A 20504-nucleotide genomic window follows, 5' to 3' on the forward strand; every position below is an offset into this window, starting at 1 on the left:
AAAACCGAGACCAGGGCTCTAGATTCAGAGCAGATGGGTAGGGAGATTGCGTGGAAGAACTTGAAGGATCAAGACAGGAAGGACCAGGACACGGCATGGTAAGTAGGGCTGGGTTTAGGGTTCAGGGCGGGTGGTCGGGTTGGTGGTAGTTTTTAGGTCTCCTGGCGTTTAACAGCGCGTCAGCGCTGTGTCCGCCAGGAGATCTTTTGTCGCTGATTGTGCTTCCCAGGAGACAGCACCTGGCCGCGCGCATTTCGCAAAAGGCGTTCGGCGCAGGCCACGCGCGCGCGAACGCGCTCGCCGTGGCTGTCTCCTGGGAAGCGCAAACATTACAGGCACACCTCTCCCTGCACGCATGCGCACACAGAGACACACACGAGCACACCTACACACACGCACGCACACACACAGAGACCCCTCCCCCCTCGCCGCCGCATACATACATAAAAGCGCACCCCCCCACTAAACCCCACTTACCGCCATTCTACACTTCTGCAGCCTCCGCGGGGCTCCCCCTCGGCCATGGGAGCCCCGCGTCACCAGCACTGCTTCTCTATGTGGGCACGGGCTTCCGAAGACGGAAGTCCCGCCCCACGGAAGTCCCGCCCCACGCAAGGTTTCTGTTTCGCGCTGTAGCCTGAATAACTAAACATTAAATGCAAACGCAGATTGATGCACAAATGAAACCAACGAAAACTAACAGTCTGAACAGACTCGGAAGCTATTTCTTTCCCAAGGACTGACTGTTCAGTAGAATTGAGCAGTTTGTGCGCCTTCTTCGAGTTTCATTTTTTTAAATGGCTTGTTATTTTCAGTCGGACTCGTATTTAAATTCTTTGCGTTCCAGTCGCTCTCAGAATTACCTAAATATATGTTTCTCTGTCGATCACCCCTAGAGGATAGAGGGCTGAATCCCCACACCGCGATTTGAACTGTGACCTGCATATGACCTCACATGTAAGCGGTGAGCGTTCACTTACTGAGCCATATAACATTTTGAATAAGTTATCTGCGGCATGTTTAGCTCAACTGTGCAATCGTGTAGAGCAACTCGGGGAGAGGAGTTGTCCTAATGGCTAGGGTGTGCGACTTCGAATCTGGGGAACTGGGATCGAGTTTTGGCAATGACGCTGAACATCCTGTGATTCTGGCCAAATCACTTGATCTCCCCTTGCCTAACAACAAAAAATAAAAATGAATGTATTCTCATGTAATGCAACTGGTGCTATGTAAAATGCTCAGATACCAGATTCGGGTCAATTATGCGCTATATAAAACTCTGTAAAATAAATACAAAATAAATAGAGAGCTAATAGGTAGAAGGACGGCCTGACTGAAGGTATCATGCATGACATCGGACCACTTGTCCGGCTAACTATGATCACGATGATCAACAATATTATTCACAACATTTGACAGTTTGCAAATCATCTTTATACAACAATTCACAGTTTGATAACAAATTAATGTAACACATTGTAATATACAATGCCAATAGCTCAAACTTTAAAGCTGGGAGACCTATTGCATTGTAAATGCTTGTTATGGCTGGGACCGGTTTTAGGGCTCAGAGCAGGTAGCTTGGGATAGGGTAGGGGCAGTTTTTAGAGCATGGGGCTGCTTTTGGGGGCACAGTGTAGGGTTGGTGGGGTTGGGATTGGGGCAGTGTTTAGAGCTGGATTTTAGGGCTCAGGGTGGGGGGTGTGGGTAGTTTTTAGGGCTCGGGTGGTTTGCAGGGCTGGGGGTTGGGTTTTAAGGCTCAGGGAGGGGGGCTGGGGTGTGATCTTTATCACGCATATGCCTTTACCAGGCATGCCTTTACAATGAAATTTGTTGAAAAGACATGCATGGTAAAGGCATGTGTGGTAAAGACACGGTCATAGTAAAGACTGCCTTGTTAAGGCATGCAATTAAATCGGATGCATGGTTTCGTCATAAAACCGTTTTTCCCTCGCACTACAAGTGATGCTGTTGGCTCCATTTTGTGTCAACTCGAATTTTTGGAAAAAAAAACACTTTGAAATATTTAAACATGTTGCCATGTGTATATGTGCGTTTACCTTTATCGTATAAAAATGCCATGTGGCATTTTAGCTTGAACATTACTGCAATCTGTATTAGTGCCTGGTGGTGTTAGATTGTTAACATGAGGGATACGTTTGAGAGCACAACGGATGAAACGAGCTACAGCAAAAGACAAGAATATTCTTTACTGTGATTCGCTTGAGTCTTTCTCTAAGACAGTCACGCAGAAACTTCAGAGAACATCTTAGTAAATATGACCCAAAGAAAGTTTTATTTGTTCCTCGCTGAATGCAAAAATGGCGCAAATCTCAGCTAACCTGTTGAACATTCTCATGAAGTACACAAACATTGCATGTTTCGGTACAGTATACCGTCCGCCTTTTGGGGCATATCGATGCAAAATAACAGATGTGTGTTGTTGCCTAACTTAATGGGACTCATTTTATCAACCGCTGAAGGATGATATGTTGAGTAAGCCCATCAGGATTCAAACCTACAGCCACAGACACATTCTTGGTGTGGGTGCATTACTCCACTGAGTCACACATCCCTATTACCCAACTGGTGCTCCAATCAGAGATGTTTCAAGGCAAGCGCAATGTGGTCAATGCCCAGGGCCTCCATCTAAAAAGAGGGCCCCATACAACGTGATCTTTCTCTCTCTAAATCTATCTGTCCTCTGTCTGTTTCTCTAACTCACCCTCGACCCCCTCTGCAGTATCATCTTGAGGATTTGTGGGGCCCAAGCCATGGCATATTTAGGCTGGTTTACATGAGCCCCTTTCTAAAAGTTCAATGTATACTTTAATAATTTTGGACATTGGGTGGGCATCAAATAGCACAAAATAGTTAATAAAATTCAAAATTATTTCGAGCGGGGTGTGTGTACGTGGGGGGGGGGGGGGGGGGTTGTGGCTCCATCATGCCCAGGGCCCAGTTTCGCTTGAAGCTGTTCTCATGGAGACAGAGCTACACTGAAAGCTGGTCTGACACAATGTATTATCATCATACCAAACAAGAAGCAACATCACATCCAGCATTCCCAGATTCATGTACAAATCCTGTGAAGAGAAGCCCTGGGCTAAAGATACAGCAGTACTAAAAAAGCAATAAAGCCACTGCGAGATATGCAACACTGTGTCTGCAATATTACAATTTGTCCAAGATAATAAAATATCACGTAAACAGATTTGTGTTTATGACATTTGAAGAGGTCAGCAGTAAAAGCTGTTGGCGCTTGTTCATTTGTCAACAGTACATTGAAAAATGATTTATCGGATAATCCGACTGGTCTATTGCTGCTTAGACTACACTGGTCTCCCAATAAAATCTCATCACCTGACTGCAAAGAGTGCTAAATCAAGCAGCAAGAAAAGAGTAGGAAGACTGGGCTTGTGCGAAATTTGCCTAATTTGCTTTCACTTAATTACACGAGGTTTCAGGAAAATTAAGCAAAATACTCAAAATTCTAATATTTAGCACTATATTTTAAAGTGAAATATCTCATTCTGCCTATTTGGACGCATTTTGTGCAAAAAAAATAGTGCCAAAAACAAAAGTACCAAGAATGACAGCTAATGGTCATTTGCGATGTTCCAGCATAAAAATTTAGCTGCAAATGTGGCGAAATTACGCGAAGAGGCATGATGGCATAATTTCGGGAAATTTCAAATGACAAGTGGTACCACACAATTTCTGAAATTGATTAAATTGCTCGGGTGTAACTAAAATTTCGCCCAGACCTACAATAGACCTGGAATTACAGAAATAGGACCATGTTAAGGCCACCCTGAAATTACTCTGCTGTCTCCTGGAAGAATTCATGATCACGAAGGATTGGAAACATTCATAAATAGCTAAAGGTTTACGACATTTTAGGGTTTTTCCACATTTTAATGAACACCCCGCATTCATCATATGGAAACCTCCATATTCCCACCCCTAAACATACAACACTTGGAAAGTAACTAAACTGGTAAATATTCTTCTGTTAGAGGGGCTATGAGTAAAGGTAAAATTAAAAAGGTAAATGCATATTTTGGTTGTACGCATTCATTATTAGGTATAAAATAACATTTGAGACCCACAACACTAGTGTTTGTTATTCTTATACACTGCTAAATATAGGCATTAAAGATATCGAGGCATCGGGAGAAAAACAAATTGTCCAGGATCACACAATCTGCTCAACCGGGAACGAAGACATTTGAATGAAGTTTCGTGGTTCATCATGGACAATTTATTCTACAATTTTTAAAGCAGCAGACATTTTCCATAGCTACCAGAAATGAAATCACTAAATAGCTAGTCTTGTTGCTGTTTTCTTACAGCTTTAATTTCCAATCATTATCTACACACATTTTCTGGGAGTGAAGAGCATAAATCATGTGCCTGGTCCATGCCCTATGAGATCCAACACCCCTTTCTGTGAGGTCAACCAGGGTGCCTGCATAGTTTAGATGCAGACAGCACAACAGATACATACAGCACCGAGGTCTGGCGGGAGTTACTACCGATTAGGGTTTCAGAGGAATTCGATGGGGTAGTAGGGGGGGGGGGGGGGTTCTAACCTCATAACGAAGTTTTGGCTTGAATTTTTTTTTGTTTTCACTGATGCATTACCAGGTAAATTAAAAGTTCATTTAAAAATACAGTGACGAGTTATGTTTAATGAGGAATTCGAGATTACAGTAAGGAAGCACTAGGCCGTTCTTATATTTCAAGGGGCTCAAACCATATTATTCTGGCTTTTAGGAATTATCAGACACAGGGCACCCCTTTGTAACAGTCTGATTTCTATTAACAATGCCTCTCCTACAGGAAGCGCTCTGGTTCTAGCGGGGGAAGAGTGTGGGGTGGGGGGGGGGCAGGTTTGTGTCTCTCTCTGCAGAACAAAATCATTAGACCAGCCTTCTAAATGATGTTAGTCTATAAGCAGCTAATCAAGGTGGAAGAAATGAAAGAGAATCAGGGGGATTCTTCATGACCACTGACAGCTGTAGCGTAGAGTAAGTTTGTGATAACGGAACCCTCGTGGCTCCTGATGGACTCCATAGAACTGTGAGAAAGCCTTTGAGCATAGTGGACTGAATGCAGGTTTAGAATGTGGAGTTCGCCTTTACACGCAGAATACAGAAGTGTTATACTAAGTTCCGTATGTGATGTAGTCATTGGCTAGTACCTGGGCTGGAGAGGATGCTACAACTGGTGACAAGTTAGGGGATAGTTAACCAGAAGATTTGACAGTGCTCTCCCAGAAAGTTTGGTGTGGTCCATCAAAGTACTCGTGTGTGCCACCTGCACCTTTGGCAAAGTGCAAAATCAACATTTGGCGTATGTGGAGTCAAAGCGCAGCCCCAGTTCCATGTAAAACATTTGAAGATAAGGAAAGCTTCACCGAGAAGTCTACACATCTCTGGCCGAGAACCTGCTGGGAAAGCCATAAAGAGCGGTACTGCGTTACTATGCAACATAAAGCCATACATCATATGGAGCAATTGTACTGTGTGGCAGCGATGAAGCAGGTGTCAGGCAGTGCAAAGAGATGCTTACAGCAATGAAATTAAAATACAAAAAAGGTCATCTGCTTACCAGAACTGAGCAAAGAGAGTCATTGTGCAATAGCTCTGGGGGAAGTGACCTTAGAGGAAGCACCTGTGGTTGTGCTTGCGAAGCTGTCCATACTCGAAGCGGCACACCACCAAAGCTGCCGGGTGGCGGCTCAGAATAACTCCAAAGCTCTCCTGAAAGCAAAGGGCTCTGATAGAGACCAAGAGGGAGGTCAAAGTTCCACGGACTGTCCGAGATGAACCAGAGGCCGCCACAGTGCATAGAGATGGTATGGATGAAGTTGGTCCAAGCGAACAGCAGATGGTGTTGGAGAGAACTACACCCTCTGTGTCAGTCAATCTTGTCATTCTATTGATAGCTATTAGTGGGACCAGGAAGAGGTCCAAAAGAGAGATTATGTGTATTGTGCTGCCAAAAAGTACACATATTCTCTAGTGGCAGGAAACCATGCAGCTATCAGACCCAAAGAGTCCCTCCCATTACTGTTATTGACCTTTGGGCGAAGGCTGCACCCACTTCTGGTAGATATATCCCGCTCTTTATTCATGCTTATAATCAGATACCACCGCCATTACTGTGATGCCATGTGGTGCCACAATATGGCACATACCACGTTCTTGTAGGGGCAAAGATGCAAGGGGCAGGGGTATGCATGCACAGATCCTTCTTGGAAGTGACTTCCGCTTCTACCAATCCCAGACACAGCCACCCCACCCTGCCAGAGTCAGCTGCCGCCAGTACTTGTGGCCATCATGTCCTCTCTCGGTCTACGCATCAGTAAGGGTTCGAGGCATGCACCAGGGTCCGTCACCACCTCAGAGCTACCAAACTCCATTGATGGGCATTAGGCCATTTATATTCTGCACTTTTGGAACACTGATCGTGTCCAAGGAACACGATATATTCAGGATTGTGTGGCGGCCTGGCAGAATAGAGTATATGCTACCATTCAGCAATGTTGCTAGCGATGCCCCAGAATATTACTTATACAAAAATCACAAAAGGGGCTCAGTTCAGTGAATATGTTTGATAAGAAGTACCAAAGCAGTGTTCCCGGGTTTCTCTTCTTGGGTAATTCAATTTCAGCATGTAAGAGGAGACCAATAGTATGGGCCATGGATGGACATTAAATTCTTTGATTGTAAATGCCCTATTTTTTGTAGCCCAAACGGAAAGACATAATACAACTTTGGCAAGATTGCAAACCGAGTTAAATGTTTACTTCTGACGATTGTTGGGACCTGCACATCATGACTTAAAATACCAGCAAGGTTCATAAACTGTATGTTTGTCCACTGTGTATACATTGAGAAAGGTTCTCGGTAAGTTACCTGTTTTTTCTGGCTGTTTTCCAATTGTTTGCAACATGGCTAGGTACGTTTAATGGACTGCTAAATGTGCAAGTCATTTGGTGCTCAAATGGACAGAAACTATTCGACTGGGTTAAACAGTCACTGATATGACAACTAGAGTCATTATAGTGACTACATTCCTGCTTTTAATATTGTCAGCACATGAAGCAGAATAAAACTTGGACTGAACTTGGGATGGATGACATTTTTTTTTTTTTTTTATTGTTTGCAGGCCATAAGAATCTATTGGGACACACTGTACACTTATCTATTAAAAAGATTTTGGATATCAGATTATCTAGAGGACATCAAGATTGATAGAGTGGCACTGCAGCGTGTGGCCTCCACTCACAATTGTATTTATCAACCACTTGATAATTCCAACAATTTGCCCTCTTTTTAGTGGCTGTGGCATGTGGTCAAACCAGCCATCTGCTCCTGAGAAAATCGGAGGGGGAATCCATAAAGGGGTTCCTAACTATTGCCCAAACAAGGATTTTTTAAGGGGCCATTATTAGATGCCTTTGGGGCTTATTACGAGTCTGGCGGTCTACCGACTGCCAGACTCTTGGGGGTGCGCAGTGGCGATCTTCTAACCACCCTATTATGACCAGGGTGGTGGGGCTGCCCTGGGACCACCGGAACCACCAGGGATCGTAGATCCCTGGCGGCGGTGAGGCTTTCTTGAGGCCACAATATGTTTGGCGAGGCTGCCTCACCACCACACTTTTCATAGTGGTGCGACTGCCATGAAAAGTGAGGGGTGAGGAAAGAAAGGGGGCCCTACAGGGCCGCTCGGTACCTCTACACCATGCGGTGCACGCAGGGGGGTACATAGTGTGTCCCCCTATCTGCATGCACCCTCATGTTCTTGCACATAACAAAATGCACCACATTGTGCATTTCGGTCCATGCAGACACATCCGAAAGTTTGGATAGTGATAACAGACATATTATGCTACATTGAAAGAAAATTGTTTTTCCCGATCAATCTTTGTTGTCTGGTAACGGCTTCAGGGAGCCACCTGCCAGGGCGATCCTTTCAAGGTTAGACTGACTGACCCAGGCACTTGAAGGGAAGAGCAGTTACAGATACAGTGAGGTCAGTTATTTCATGTAGGTAGCATGCACAAAGTTGTTCGTTCTTGAAAAATTACATCTATTATAAATACAGCAGAACAGGCATTTTGTACATGTGCACAGAGCTAGCGGGATCTGGCTGCAGCGGGATCATCCATTCAGCAGAGATGTTCAGCTGGGGAAGAGTGATTAAGCGGGATATCTGGATGATTGTCGGGTTGTGGGTCTAAATGGCTGTGGTCCTGTTGCTGGTATATTGTTAGCGCTGGAATCAAGGTATTTTTACATTGCATCTGATGAGAATGAGAGATTGAGACTGGCAGGTGTCAGTGATTTCTTTGGTGCTACTTGCTAATTACAAGCCAATTAAGATCAGTAGCTGGTAAAAGGGATACTGGAGGGGAAAGAATGAAATATGCACTCCAACCAATCCACACCCTTCATACAATGAGTGTCACACATCAGAACTAAAAACAAAGGATTAAAAAGCAGGGTATTTCACCTACTTTCCAACATGTTACACCATCCCCTTTGCTAAGTGATAATCAGAATCAAAGAGTTCACAAGATCTTAACATTTTAGGATTATTCTGGCAAATAAAAGCTACTAACGTGATATGTAAAAGAATGCCAGTCACAAACTGCATGGATCACGAGATGATCCATTCCAGATGCGAGCAGCTCTTTCAGGCCTATTTATTTCTCACCTTGTTGGAACTCTTCATGGTGTAGTTCTAATTGGAAAAGCAAATCTAAAAGTACTCGAGTGCAAAGAATGAAACAAGAATGTAGGAGCTACTAATACCGGACATGGACATGGAACAACTTGAGATATTGACTACTTGCAGCAGTCATTAACACATTCAACCATACACTGGTAATGACATTTAACATTTATTTTAAGTTCAGTTGCTATAGTAAGGCAAATCTTAATGCACTCCTGTCCCAATGTTTGGCAACGATGTGCCCTTCAGGACTAACGATAACAGCAACAAGAAATACAGAAGCCGAGTGAGAATAAAAGCAGAGGAAGGATTATGGGTCATGCTCTTCCTTTCACCCTTCCTGTACTCCCACTCAGGCAAGTCAGAAGTTGTTGCAAGGCCAGGTGAACCAACTGAAGCAGGACCTTCCGTAGGATGAGGACCAGCAGCGGCTCAGCCTATCAAAGCGCATCGAGGACCTCCCCACATGACGAGGTGGGAGCATCACTGACAACCTCAGAGTTGGACCTGGGCGCTTCAGTTTTAAGTCCTGAAGTGCCCAGGGTTGAGTGTCTATCAGTGACACCTCATCACAGAATGGGGTGGGGGTCAGCAAGTCTCACCGACCCCATCCCACTCTATGACAAGGAAGGGAATGCCGCCTCCTCTCATTGGCTGACCAGAGAGGAGGCGGTAGTCCCAACCCTTCTGGAACCACCAAGGCTTCCCTCCCCAAGATGCTGTAGCAGTTAAGTTTTGTTTTTAGGTCTCGCCTAGGCAGCGCGCATGCGCTGCCTAGGAGGGCCTTTAGCCATCTGTCTCCACTTTTCAAGGACTTGCACTTGTGCTTGTGGTGGCATCCACCTTGCGGAAGCGAGGAGCCACGTTAATTACAAACATATGGCTGCTGCTCGCTCCCGAAAGGGTGGATGCCGCCACAAGCATGAGTGCTTGAAAATTGAAGACAGTAAAGACCGCTTGTTTACGCTGTGAAGCACTTCCACCCATCACTGCCTCTCTTCCATTGCTGCTTTTTATTAAGGTTTATTACACCAGCGCAACAGCTGCACTTGTTAAGCCGAATAGTGAACAAGGGCAGCTGTGCGCTTTTCTTTTCTTCAGCGCTTGTTTGTTTCTAATATTCAGCCTCTTTCTGCTCTCCCATGAGCCCCCTTCGAGATCTTCCTCTCTTTCTGCATTCTACCAGCACCCTCCTACCCAATAGTCGTCCATCACCACCACCACCAGCACCACGTCCACCACCACGTCTACCACCACCACCACCACCATGTTATCCACCACCACCACGACCACCACCATGTCCTCCACCACCACCACATCCACGTCCACCACCACATCCACCACCACGTCCACCACCACCACGTCCATCACCACCACCACCACGTCCACCACCACCACGTCCACCACATCCACCACCACGTCCACCACATCCACCACGTCCACCACGTCCTCCACCACTACGTCCACCACCACCACGTCCACCACCACCGCCACATCCACCACCACCGCCATCACATCCACCACCACCACGTCCATCACCACCAACACGTCCACCACCAAGTCCACCTCCACCACGTCCTCCACCACATCCACCACCACCATGTCCACCACCACCACCACGTCCACCACCACATCCACCACCACCACCACCACCATGTCCACCACGTCCACCACCACCACATCCACCACCACCACGTCCACCATTACCACCATATCCACCATTACCACCATGTCCACCACCACCATCACGTCCACCACCATAATGTCCACCACCACGTCCACCACCACCACGTTCACCAGCACCACGTCAGCCACCACATCAGCCAACACCACACATCAGCCACCACGTCCACCACCAAGTTCACCCCCACCGCCACCACCAGATCCACCACCACCACGTCCACCACCACCACCACGTCCACCACCTCGACTACCACCACCACATCCACCACCACCACAGCGTCCACCACCATCACCACGTCCACCACCACCACGTCCACCACCACGTCCACCCCACCACCACGTCAGCCACCACCACCACCACCTCTACCATGTCTACCACCACCACGTCCACCCCCACCACCACATCCATCACCACCACATCCACCACCACCACGTCCACAACCACCATGTCCACCACGTCCACCACATCCACCACCACCACGTTCACCACCACCACCACGTCAATCACCACCACATCCTCCACCACCGCCACATCCACCGCCACATCCACCACCACATCCACCACCACCACATCCACGGCCATCACCACCACCACATCCACATCCACCACCATCACCACCACCACGTCCACCTCCACGACCACCACCACGTCCACTGACATCTTGCCCCCCACCACCACGTCCACCACCATCACCACCACCACCATGTCCACCACCACCTTGTCCACCACCACCACGTGCACCACCACCACGTCCACCACCACCACGTCCACCACCACCACCACGTCCACCACCACCACCATGTCCACAACCACGTCCACCACCAAGTCAGCCACCACCACCACGTCCACCATCACCATGTCCACCACCACCATGTCCACCAACACCACGTCCACCACCAAGTCAGCCAACACCACCACATCCACCACCACTACCACGTCCAACACCATCACCACCACCACCACCACGATGTCCACCACCACGTCCACCAACACCACCACCAGGCCCACCACCACCACATCCACCACGTTCACCACCACATCCACCACCACCACGTCCACCACCACGTCCACCACCACATCCACCACCACCACCACGTCCACCACCACCACCACATGTGATGGGTAAAGTGTCACTGGAGGGCAGGGGTAATAGAAGTGTCAACCTGTACATGGGACATTTAAGGATGCATTGGGTGCGGGAGTAGGGGCTAGAAGAATTACATCAGACCCAAGATACATTTTGAAGAGACGCAATGTCACAGGGGCTCCAGTAAAAGCACTCGCAGCATCTCTACCTCACAGTGGCATACCTGCACGAGCCACTCACTCAAAACAAGCATTGGCATAGCCAATAGGTCACGCCTTTGGCACCTTATAAGTGTTTAGCATGTCACACTTGATGTTGTTGCACCAAGGATATTGTGCTGGATAACTAAACATTTATAAGGTTCCAAAGGCGAGATCTATTGGCTATGCCAATGCTTGTTTAATGCTGTGAATGGGTGTGTGTGTGTACGCGCATGTGTGAAAGCAGGGGCGTGAGTGAATTTGCATGTGTGCGTTTGTGGGACGCATGTCCCCCTACCCCCACTCCAATTACCGGTTGCCACTGACAAGGACCCGTTTCAGAGTTTAATAGAAATGTGCTATATAGAAAGAAAACAGGACAGACAGTTCGGGAATTATATAGTGTGTTGAACCATGTTAGCAGTTTTATTAATAATAATGTCGCAGCAAAGGGGGGGGCGCAAAAAAAAAGCAGGGCTTGGGAAATAATGACAATCTGATGAGCCAGCTACCACACAATTTAATGTCGTTTTTTAACAATTGTACTGCGACTGGATGTTTACAAATATTGTATGTTCAAGCCAACTGGAACACAAATCATAAAGTTCCTTTTTTAACAACAGATATAAAGTTTCCACATTTGCCACATAATTCACTGTAAGCTGCATAAATCGCAGAGGTAGAAATGTACATCTAGCTCAAAGGAAACAAAGGGACTTAAACGGACTTAAAACACCACACAGTGACCAGCCCCAGAGCAGAGTCTTTGCAAAAATGAAATGATCCTCCTTAGTTGTTCATTGTTTTAGTCGTGCGTTTTACAAAGATCGTGTAAACAAGCACAATAAATGGGTCTGGGAGACAGGTTTTATCAACAGGAGGGAAAACATAAAATACTCAAAGGAATTGTTCCTTATTTGCCTTGCATATGGCTTGTTTCACTCTTTCAATATTCACACACATTTACGTTTACATCACAGAGACGATTCTCAAAGCAGCACTTATTTCAATGAAGACACTTTAGAGGATTCTCAAACATCCTTTGCCTCTTTTTAACGTTCTGCACTCTAGTGAGTCATTTACATCATAAATATGAAATATGATGTACTGCTCTCCACGTCTAATTTGTAATGGAAAGGGAGCTTCCAATAGCCCTTCTTAGTGTGAACACAGGTTAAGGCTAAAGCTGTGCAGAATAAATAAAGTACAGCAATTACTGCAAAGTGTTTGCACATTTAAGCACATTTTCACCAAATGCAATATTCCATAAGTTTTACACAAAGTGTTTTAATTAGGGAATTAAAAAGGACAGTGTAAATAAAATGTTGCTCCTGTATTTTAGCTGCAATACACAAGTATTAAACACTGGCAGTTAACATTTTAAATAGGCTTTGCTGAATGCTGAACGTTTTTTCCTAAACAAGATGTATATTTTCATATCAAAGGGGTCCATTGTGTATCAATGTGTGTTAAATTTCAAAGACACCAATGCCATAGAATGTGTTGCATAATGTGCTTTAAAGGCTTAACAGACAGCATAATTTGCGTTGCTTCATAATTTATCCTTGGCCTTTATTGCAGATTTATTACAGTTACCATAAGCATAGTCACATGCTGCTCCCTGCTAAAACACAGTACGGCTAACACAAATAAAACATAGTATGACCATAGGTACAGGGCAGTACTGAAGGGTGGTTGTTAAAAACACTAATCTGTTAATGCTATTAAACAAGGGATATACAATAATGTAAAGCTAGCAGTGACATAACAGGCTCATGTGAAACTCGGACTAGTTAAAACTAACAGAGCAGGGTTGTTACAAAATTACCACACAGCACCAGCAATAACAGTTACTTTAGTGTGAAAAAGTAGCAAGCACCCAACCAAAACACAAGGCGGCCAAAGCTTAGATAAAGTATTTATACACAACACTGGCTGATAGAATACACCATTGCCCAAGAAACGTGATATTCCAAAACTCCCAGCACTGCCCGAACCCATACAGAGTAAACCAGCTGTTCAAACTAATTGGCAACACAATCACTGCGGCTCACAGTGCGTCTTTGAAGTTATCAGGACACCAGGCTCCTTGTAGCTTTACTTCTGCGATGAACATTATCAAACACCAGGAAAACGTGGCACTCCGTCCATCGAACACAGCATGCCCCACGGCCACTAAGCGCCTGGAGTTCAGTCTGGTGTTTACCTCTGCACTACAGGCACACCTGCACTTCTGAAGCTGCTCTCGTGTGCCAGGCTGCTGTGCCCTCTCTGCCATGCTACTCTGCATTTCTCTGCCAGGCTGCCCTTTCCTCATGTGATAGACTGCCCTGCTTCGCCAGCCTGTATTGTTGAACTCCACGCTGCTCTGGAGGTGGTGACATGTACTGCTGCCCTCTGCCAGGATTAGGGGTCTACTATAATGTGCCAGCTTCTCATGTGTTAGGCTGCCCTGGTCCCTCCTGTGCCATCTTGCTATGCCCTCACCTTTGGCAGCCGTCCTGCTCCCTCCTGTGCCAGGCTGCTCCATACGCGCCTATGCCCAGCCGTGCTCCCGTGCCAGTGCGCTCCACTCTCTCTCCGCGGTGCCAGCTCGCATAACAATCACTCCCACGGCAGAACATGTTCTGGGAGGCATCTGGAAGGGGGCGTACCGCTAATGTGTAAGGTAGCCTGCGATTGGAGCATTAGTGGCATCCTAGCCAATTCTAGCGCACTATACGGAATTCCGAAGTGCTGATTGGCTGTGGTTCGCACGTGCCTTTATCCGTCCCGCCCTCTTGTATTCGACGGGTGCGCCCGGTTTGGAGCAATCGTAAAACTGAGTTGTATTACTTATGTTATGGACCGGGCGTGCTGTGATGGCCCTTCGTGGGACAGGCTGGTCAGACTAGGTTTCTGCCTCCTGCAGTGAGGGACAGGATGAGGCGCAACGGGCAGAGCTGCAGGGAAGCCACGGCTGTGTCCCGGCGCCGGTTCAACATCCTTGTGATTCTGGGCAAAGGAGTTGTTCTCCTGGTGCCTATAAATTATCCGGGCATCATGTAATGTAGCCGGTGCTCATGTAAAGCGCTCCAATGCCTTTGGGCCGTGCTCCCGCAAAAAACAAATAAATACGTTAAAGGACAGAGGAGATGGAGTAGGGACCGTGGACGGTCAAGGGATTAGCCAGACAACTAAAATAAGAACCTCTTTGAACCCTAATTCTAGTCACACTGAGCGCGAAAGTCAGCGAGTCCAACCCTCCCTAGACGAGTCCCATTCACCCTTTCTTCCTCCTTTTGACTAAATCATTAATGTTATCGCTCTACCATCTATATATGTACATCAACTCGTGTTTCCCTTCATCTGTCCTACCACTCACCCATCCAGCTCTACTTTCTTCAATCCATCCATCCTTTCGAGGGTTGGGTCATATACACATTGATTCTTTCACATACTAATATAGGCATGTATCTCTGCATCTTTCCACCCATCAATCCTTTTTCTATACCTCCCTTCAACTTTTCACCTATCTACATTTGGCCACCATCCTTCACACCTCACTTCATGGTTAACATTTCCTTTAGTCTTCCTTTCACTCTTCCATCTATCCTTTTACCCCTGCATTCTGTCCATCCTTTCACCCATCCATTCATTCACTTTCTTTAGTTCCGTTCAACTTTCAACCCTACCCTTCCACTATCGTTCACCTTTTCTTCCTTCTTTCCTTTCATGTTTTCCTCCTTTCGTTCACCCTCCACCCTCACTTTCTTCATTTCCCTTTTGCATCTACTCAGTTTTTTTCTCGCCATCCTAACTTTTACACTCCCTTTCATCTCACTCGCTTACTCTTTTTATTTTCCTCTCTCTGTCTGTTTCCTAACTTTAATAAATTCTATCTTGGCTGTCTTCACTGTCCAGCCCAAGGCAAGGACACAACCTTCCTCATAATAATCTTTAAGAGTGTTCTTTATGAGCATTTGTCTACAAACCTGCAGTTGCATGAGGTCCTAAAATAATGAATGTTATAGAGGGAGCGAGTTCCCCAGCCCAGGGAGCCTAGTGGCACCCCGCTTAAGCAGCTAAACTGGGTGGGGGGGGGGGGGGGGGGGGTGTTCACTACGCCACTGACCAAGTTTTTTTTTTTTTTTTAAACCAACGCCTCTGCCCAAAAATGAGTATTTGTGACTAATTGCCTGCGATAAAACCATTTTGGTCCGAATGGATCAATTTTGCCGCATACTGATTGAACCTAAGTGACAAAAGTTTGGTAACAATTTTGTAGTCAAAATTGAGCAGCGTTATTGGGCGATAGGAATTGGGATCCCTACTATTCGTGCCCTTTTTCACAAAGCTCATTATATTTCCCTGTCTAAATGATTCTGGAACTACCTCTCCTTCAAGCATAGAATTAACCAATTGAAGAAAAAAATCTGAAAATGAGCCAAAAAAACGTAATAAAATTCTGATGGAAGCCCATCCGGACCACAGGCCTTACCATGAGGTAGATTCTTAACAACATCCTCCAACTCTTTCATAGAGAAGGGGCTAGCCATAGATAATTTCTCTGTTTCCAAAAGTATCGGTGGTTGATTGTCATAGAGAAATTTTTCTAATAATAAACCATCCACTGTCTGGAGGTTACCATAAATAGACTCATAATGATTGAGCATTATTTCCCCAATTTTGACCGGGTCCTCTATACACAAGGCAGTCAAGGGGCAAGTTAATGCTTTGATTTGATTTGCGGCCGCCTGCTTCCTAGCCTGCCACGCCAAGAGTCTGCCAGTGAAGTTTCTCTCCTCATATGTCTTCTGACGAGTCTGTTGATAGACAGTTTCACTTTGAGAATAATAGACAGAGCTTAACTCCCGTTTAGCCTGATCAAGCTGGATCTTATTAGGGACAGAGGGGTTATGCAGAAAAGGCTCATGGAATGCTTGAATCTTATATTCCAAATTTCTCTTGTCCGTCCTAGCTTTTTTTGAAATAGCTGCGTCTTTCCCAATAATTAACCCACAAATAAAAGCCTTGAGTGAGTCCCAGACTACATTTATTGAAGCAGACTGATTATTTTGAATTAAAAATCCTTCGATCTCTGACCCCATAGTCTTCACCCAATCCTCATCATTGAAATATTGTTCATTTAATATCCACCGCTTCGGGAGTCTAACCCCAACCCGGAAGTCTATCTCCAGTGCCAGCATTGCATGATCGGAAAATCCATGCTGAAAAAAAATGTAAACACTGGGAGACCCCAAAAAAAATCAATGCGAGATGAAGAGCGAAACCGACCTGACCAACACGTGTACTTCACTTTCAGAGGAAACGCTGCTCGCCAGGGGTCACACAGATCTAAAATTGCTCCATAGTTTTGCAAAACCTTAAAAGACTTAGGTTTCGTCTGTCTTTTCCCTTGCACTGAGGAGTCTAATTGAGGATCTATAAGAATATTAAAATCCCCCCCTACAATTTTGTCACCAGGAACCTGAATCAAAGATTGACATAACTCCTCATAGGCTTTAGGACTATCTTCCACTGGCGCATAAAAGCTAATAAAAGTTAACGGTCTATATCTTTCTCTAAATGAACAAGTAACCCAACACCAGCGCCCATGTTGATCTTTACCGAAATTAACATAGTCAGCTTGTAGATTTTTACTCAAAAATATAGCAATCCCTCTAAGAGAGGCCGAGGATGTCGAAAATCCCCTATAAGCTGCCCAAGATCTAAACATGGGGAATTCTGGAAGTTTGACGGTGGAAATATGGGTTTCTTGCAAAAGAATTACTCCCGGATTTTCTGTTTTTAGCACATTTCAATTGCACACATTTTTTTATGATTATTCAAACCGTTAACATTAAATGACACTACTTTCAATATTTGCTTATTAGCCATGAATGAAACAAACTCGAAACTTTGACCCACCCACCATCTTTCCTAGGGGAGGAAGGTCCATCCTTCGTGGGGGGCGGGGGGTCAAAGTATAAAAAGGGAGAAAATGAAGCCAGTTATTTTTCAAGTTTGTGTTGATTATATGCGACCGAGGGGATGAGAACGAGAACTGGTTTGACCTAGTGCTTTAAATGGAAATATGAAAGTTCTGGTACCCCTATTCAGAGTACCTGTTTGTTTCGGGTGCACTCCCTTTGAAAGTGCATGTACTTAGTACCTATTTTTTCATTTAAAACACTGATTGACTTTGTCACGGCCATTTGGTGACTGAATATACCTTTTGTTTCTGGGCCTCAGGCCAGGCGTGATATCCATATATTTAGGACGGGGCATTTCTAGCAATTACTAACAATGGAAAGTCGGCATAGCTGCAAGTTTTCAATGCCCATGCATGACTTGTTAGACCTGGCCCATTTTGATCTTAAAATTCTAGGATTTGTAGTCTTGTGTAACCTAGTATACAAACCCAGAATTCAAGAAAAAAACTGGGACTGAACTAATTACGGGTGGACCTGGGAAACTTTGCAGGTTGGAGTCCACTGTTATGTGACTCTGGTTTGCACCCGGCATGCCTGACAGCCTATCAAGCATTTTTTTGCATGCCTAACTGGGCAGGGCCTATTTTGCATGGAACCTATGCGAATGACCTTCTGCATGAAACACGTACACAGGTATCATTCTGCATGGCACCCATACCCCAGTGGCCCTTTGATGCTTCCCCCCTCCCCAAAACTAGCTTGACCTATCATTAAGTCCCTCTGTAATTGTGTGTTGGGTAGTGTAGCAGTTCCAAGTTTTTTCTGGTCAACTTCCATAGAGTAGCTTTACTACACTATGGTTGACTTTTCAGAGGTAATACATAAAATGTTCAGTCATAATACTGTAGAAAACTCACTTATGTGTTGTCTGACCTCAAGTTGGTAATCTCAAGATATAATGTTTTTATGATGTAGAGTAACACCCTCGAAGACTTCTGCAATGACTGCCTTCATTATCTGCAGTATCGTCATGCCTGGTGATAGTCAATGGTTTAACGCCATCGAACATCACAATTTATTGTCAGCCCACCATCAATTCACTTTAAAATCGAGACTCTCATTGCTCTTGACTTTTTAATATTAGAGCGCCCTTTGGCAGTGCAGTTTCCTCCCATCTCTCATATGTGTATACCTTCTAACCGTGATTTTCATATAGTGAAAGAAATAGGTAATTTAAATCTAGAGCTAAGGATGTTATTGTAGAATTTGTAGAGAGCATGACTGCCAAAGCTGCTTGGCACTAAAGAAACCATCCCACAACACTTTTACAACACAGCTAGACTATTTGTTAAAGGCCAGATTTTCAGTTATTTCCAAAAAGTGAACATCAATGGCTAGCAGAATAGTGAAATGGAAGGGAAAATCAATAGTCCAATAGTCTCTGTATTGTAATCCATTCTGTATGGGATATTTGCATTAATGCCCAGAATGTAATATATATGAATGGGAAGTGGCGCTATGCTGTGCAGATTTTTCAGTTGTACAAAGCAGGAACTCTTAACTTTGGTGACTTGGGGATCCAAGGAAAAATATTTGGCCTTAATAGTACCTATGTTTAAAAATCTTTTAGAAAGTACTGGATGAATACCATTGGAGAGCAGCCATTTAATGTTGTTCCTGGACAATGAAGTGCTGTCTGTCAATAGTACGTTTCCCTTTGTGGCATTTAACCTCAGAAAGTTTGTTGCCGTCCACCACCGAACTGCAGTAACGGATGAGGTGACCTCAGTGTCCTAAACAGTGGAGTTCTCCAATCTTCAGAACTTCAAGTTAAAACAGTCTGGGTGAAGCGAAACTGTATGATTATTCAGGCATATTGGCCTGCCTCTTTGGTTGTCCAAACCATTTATGACTTTTTGAATCAACACACCTTGTCCCCATTACTTCTAATAGCAATTGAATTTGACAAAATATGTAAGAATGAGTTTCAGATCAAAAATATCAACATTGCAGACTCCTTTTGTAGTCTCCGCTATCTTTCCACATACTTATTGTCTCACCCAGCTGTGCAGCTCCACTCTCTCACTTTCCTGCCTTGCCATAGTTTTTCTCCCAAACACTAACTCAATAGGCTTACGTATCCTTTTTTAGGTTTCGCCTAGGTAGCGCCTGCACTGACTCTTCGAGACATGCTGTATTCGGGTATGGACTTTAAGCACCTACCATTTTCAACCCACTTTTTCTATTCACTCCTGTTACTATCCTTTGTAAATGGTTGCTTTTGATTCGTTAATAGGCTTAGTAGTCCCTCCTTAGTACCTGCTTTTCTCCTGTTGTAACCTTCAATGAACATTGCCCTGTTACATGTGTTGTTACTCAGTATGTTTTAATTACAGTCTGTGAGCACTATTTTCTTAAATTACTTTCTCCTGCCTGCTGTTGCAGGCAGGACACACTCTCCAGCAACCACTTTTTTTTGGATCTTATGTTTTTGTACTTCACCTGCAATAATGGCGACTGTGCCTTTCTTTTTTTTTTTTTTTGTTTTAACTTTTTATTACATAAAACCACAAAAACACATCAACAAACAAACAAGGCAATATGACAGAACTACAACCATTAGGCATGTGCTCAAGGAGGATGGGAGATACATGACAACAGGAGAAAAAATTTGTCGAATCCAGATGAGGAGGTGGGCCGAAGGCGAAAGTGCATATAAACAGTACAATATACCACAGCATTGCCGGAATGCAGGTCAGGGCGATTGAGAAGGACTAGGAATCTCTGCTTCTGGGGGCGTACATATATCTCCCCGGTATGAGTTCCACTGGTTCCAAATCTTTCCCCATTTTCTGGGTCTACCTCTT

At 45.0% G+C, this 20504-nt stretch overlaps 1 protein-coding gene across 1 annotated transcript in view; it reads right to left on the bottom strand.

The window, feature by feature from the left end:
• PPP2R3A (protein phosphatase 2 regulatory subunit B''alpha) overlaps window positions 1-14387 on the bottom strand; it is a 1303908-nt gene extending 1289521 nt beyond the window's left edge. The window contains exon 1 of the mRNA XM_078665893.1: window positions 14210-14387. The gene's annotated coding sequence lies outside the window, so the exon portion shown is untranslated. The remainder of the gene's footprint in view (window positions 1-14209) is intronic.
• Between the last annotated feature and the right edge of the window lie 6117 nt (window positions 14388-20504).

This window comes from Lissotriton helveticus, chromosome 11 (genome assembly GCF_964261635.1).
Source record: "Lissotriton helveticus chromosome 11, aLisHel1.1, whole genome shotgun sequence".
Classification (NCBI taxonomy): Eukaryota; Metazoa; Chordata; class Amphibia; order Caudata; family Salamandridae; genus Lissotriton; species Lissotriton helveticus.